The sequence below is a fragment of the Mastomys coucha genome, unplaced genomic scaffold, assembly GCF_008632895.1.
Source record: "Mastomys coucha isolate ucsf_1 unplaced genomic scaffold, UCSF_Mcou_1 pScaffold11, whole genome shotgun sequence".
NCBI classification, from domain to species: Eukaryota; Metazoa; Chordata; class Mammalia; order Rodentia; family Muridae; genus Mastomys; species Mastomys coucha.
In genome coordinates, this window is record NW_022196893.1 from 34,386,908 (window position 1) to 34,391,357 (window position 4,450).

The following is a 4,450-nucleotide window of genomic DNA, read 5'->3' on the forward strand; positions in this document are numbered from 1 at the left end:
ACCAGATGACCCTTTAACTTGGGAAAATAGAGTCTTCCTTCCTGTGAGGAAAGAACCATCCTAAGCTCCTAGATAGGGATGAAAAGACAAAAAGCTTTGTGCATGCTCCTGAGGACACACTAGGGCGCTGGGAAGGCAAGGAAGAATTGCAGGCATTCTTTGTAGCCAGTGTGCCCCAACGTGCCCAGGGTTCTTTGTATTTTCAAACACTCAACAAGATATATCAGATTGATTTTTGAAGGTTTTTGATCCACACCTGGATTAATTTTGAAGATGTGCCTCTAGTCAGAGTAAATAAATATTGTATAAAGCTGTTTGTGATCTTGTGTTCTAGGGAAGCAACAATGGGAAATGTATTCTTTCCTTGGCTCTTTCCTTCTTTAAAGAGATTAACACTATCTTTGGGAATATGCCCCCATGCTCTTGAGCAGTGGAGACTGTCCTCCTGTTCCGTGTGTGTGTGTGTGTGTGTGTGTGTGTGTGTGTGTGTGTGTGTGTAGGTGTTGGTGTGTTGTTAGCACACTCATCTCAAGCTGTAGAGTAATTTTGTCTTTATTTAGACCTATTAAAGCAAAACTTCCTCTCCAAGGGCAGTCTCCTAAGATTTTGGTTGGAGTAAGTTGGTATTGGCAAGGAGGTTTCCTCCTTGAAAACAAAAGTTCTAGTTCTTATAATTTCTTGGCCCTCTCAGCTTCTCCAATCTCCAAGGCCCTAGGACTACTGAGGTTTCATAGTACTTTCCTTTGAGGGTCACTTTGCTGTGGTGCCAGACACACTTGGGTTGAGTCTTTGGGTGTTAGAGGAGAAAGAAAGACCTTCTCTGCCTTCATTATTCCCATCTAGGGCAAGAACAATAGTCCTTCCCCTGGCAAAAGTCCCAAAGTCAGGAACCCACCTTAGAGAACAATGCCAGCAACTCTCTCAGCAGATCCTTCCTTGACTGCTTGGAAGACCATCTTCTCAGTTTGATCCACTTGCGTAATTCATCAGTGGGAACGAAGTGATGGGTTAAAACCCCGTGCACTGGTGCACTGTCATCTCTGTAAAAGACCCTTTTATTGGAGCTGGGATCCTTGTAGCAGCCCCTTCTGTGCATCCATCACATCACGTTCAAATGAGAATTCTCCCACTCAGAACCCGCCTGAATCCTGACATGGTATCAGAGCCCACCTTCAAGAAAAGTCCAAGAGCAGATGTGTATCTATCTGATGCACAGTAGTGGAGAGTCGAGGGGCCCTGGGGACCAAAGGGCTTCTGGGAGAGGGAGGAGAAGGAGGAGGGGGCCAGAGCTTTTTCACAACCAACCAGACTCTTCTTTTAGCCTTGACCGTGACTAGGTCTTTCTGACCTTGACATCACAGGATTACAGAGAAAGGGGGGAGGGTGAAAAAGGCCTTGATCTTCCGGTGGCCAGAAAAAGGGAGGGCCGCTTGCCCCTTAGACACGCCATCCCTCTTCCCGCCAGAGTCCTCCGCCTCTGTTTACACACAGAGGAGGTGTCGTCTCCAGTCTAGACAGGGGCGCTAATAACGCCCATAAAAGGCGGCCTCTCCATAGAGGCTCTGGTAACTCAGCTCCTGCTCGCCTGCCGCTGACTAGCTCCCTCTCGCGCCCCGCCCCTCAGATACCTTGGCGGAGCCCCTGGGAAGCCTTGCGGTGGGGGGGATTCAAAAGGTTTCTAGAGGCTGATAACCTCTACCCCTCGCCCTTCTGAACCTCTTCAGTCTCCAAAGGTAAGTGGATCTCTGAACTCCCAGCCCAGCGGGGGCGGGAAGGGGGGGTGTAACAGAACATTTTCTCACCCCACCCCCAACCTCCTGGGCTTACGTTTCCAACCTGAACCGTACCCCAGTCTCAGAACTGGGACTGGGACCCTGGGTTTTTGGAAACAGCTGAGCAGCTGCGTTTGGCAGAACCTAAGGATATCTCTGTCCTCTTCAGGGCTGGGCCTAGCCAGTGGACACTATCATGGACAAAGGGCCAGCCTAAGGAAAGAGGATACTCAGAGTAGTATTTCTACCCTCTCCCCAACCCAGCTTTGAGGTGTATGAGAGCAGGCTTGAGGTCCACCCCCCTTACAGTAGCAGTGGGTGTGGCATTTATAAGCATGTTTTTTTTTTTTTAAATTGGTCCCTACACCTTTCCTGACACTCAGTAATTCACTAGGCGAGGAGATCCTCTGCTGGTGGAGGGGGAAAATGTCAGAGTTGGCAGTCTATTTAACTGTTAGCACTACAGGAAAACCTCGGAGAAAATAAGGGGAGCTCTTTCTCATAGAGGTGCTCATGATAAGGAGTCTTCCAAATGTTCACTCCTAGGGGCTCTCACCACCTCCCGTTTTCTGAGTGAAAAGGACCTCCTCCTAGAGGAGTCTGAGCCTAAAAGCCTGCTTGAGCTTCTAGGGTTAGTCCAAGCCTCCACTTCCAATCTGCTGACCCCTAGAAAGCAGCACAGAGCAGGCAATCTCTCGGTTAGATGCTTTGGTTTGGGACACTTGCAGGAATGATGGAGGCCAGATGGACTCCATTCCCCAGAGGAACCAGTGAAGGGTTAGATTGGAAGAGAAAGAACCCTCCCTCTACCCCATCCTGTAGCTTTGTCTGAATGTGAAATAAGTTCATCCCAAGCTGAAAGGTCCCAACGGACCAGACTTGGGGTAGGGATGGGGCGGACAGTGCATGGAAAGGGACCCTCCCCAGCCATCATTTTTCTTCTCCTTAACAGAGCTATGCTTACATCCCTACAGGGGCCCAGGCCCTGCCTCATTTGCATATGCAGTGAACCCCTTTCTGAAAACTAGTAGGCAGTGACCTTGAACAAGATCTCATGGTCTCAGCTCACCAAAGAGAAGGCAAAATCGAACCAAATAATTCTCGGTTTAGGATTAGCAGTAGAATCCAAATGCAGCTGCATCAGCCAGTTTGCTTGGGTCACTAGAGCCTGTGAAGATTTTATAATTAATTTATGTCGGGTCCTGTCACTGTAGAGGCTGAAGCTGCTAGAGGAATGGAGGCGCAGAGAAAGTGTGGGGAGGTAGAGGGTCATCCAGCAGGAACATAATCCTGAAGGAGGCTAGCTGAAGTTCTTGGGTGTTCATGGGAAACCTTAAACTACACTCTTGCCTTCAGCTTTAATTAACCCCTGAGTTAATGAACGTGGTATGGCTGAGTCTGCCCAGCTGTGGTGGAAGCCAGTGGCCTAGCAGACATGCAACCCACTTCGAACCTCATGATTTGATGAATGTGCGGGAGAGTTTTGAAGCATCACTTGTTCGCTGTTGACCGACGATGATGATTTTTGAGATGATGGAGTGCCGGCGGATTGAACCAGACTAAATGCAGCTACCTAAAGCTTTGGGCTGCTAGGATCCTCCTGGTTTCCTCACTTAGCCTCAACGGGCTCTTGGGGAACAGCTCTTGATGAGCTGGATTTAGAGCCAAAGCTTCGCACCCTAGCCTCCTGCCGGTCCGGGGCATCCAGGTTGGGAGTGGAGATTTTTTTTTTTGGTCTGAGCCTGGTCCTGAAACCCAGCGGCTACGCTGCTTTGTGCAGCCGGGTTACCTAGAGGCATACAGAGCTATCGCGATGCTCCGGGAAACTGGACGCTTAGGTTGCCTGGGTCCTCAGAGGGGCCCTGGAAACCCCTAAATGTACACTGAGTCTTGGAGAGCAGGATTCTAGGGACAGGAATTTTGCTAAAGGGGATCGGTGGCGCTGCTCCTTGACAGAAATTAGCATGTGTTGTACAGAAGGAAGAGGGGTTTGTGCGTGGGTCTGTATGTCAAGTCTGAAACCTAGAGATGATGGTTTTATCAGGGTCAAATCAGGCTGAGAGAAATCCATGTCTGAAGAAGGAAACCCTCTCAAGCCATTCTCATTCTCTCCGCAACCAACCCCCCTACCCCGGGTTGCATCTGCTGCTCTGTGGCCGCTGCTCAGCGGTTTGACCCAGGAGGGCAGGGAGAAAAGCCCAGGGCCTGAGATTTTTGAGCTGCGGAAAGATGGGAGAAGCTAAGACTTTCCTCTTGGGGGTCTCTTTTCATGGAGATTAGCATTGTCCGAAGAGAAGCTAAAATGGGGAGAAGACTCCACTCAACAAAGGCTAGTGGCTGACGGCAAAGCCAGCTCGCATCCCTCACACCAACAATAGCGGCAGAGCGCCGAGGCCTGGAGAGCCTGGGCGTAGACCTCGCTGCCAAGCGTAGTGTGCTGATTGAAATTTGTAATGTTGAGAGCACATCGCCTTTATCTTTATGACCGAAACGACTCCCAGATAAATTTTTTAAAACTAGATGTTCATGCACAATCAATGAGTCTTGAAAATGGAGAAATAAAATGAAATTCAGAAATGGTATGACATACTTTCTGTAGCTGAGGGATACTCTGCAGCCTTACAGCCCTTTAATCAATTACGCACAAAAAAGGGGGCGGGGAGGCACTGTAGCCCCCC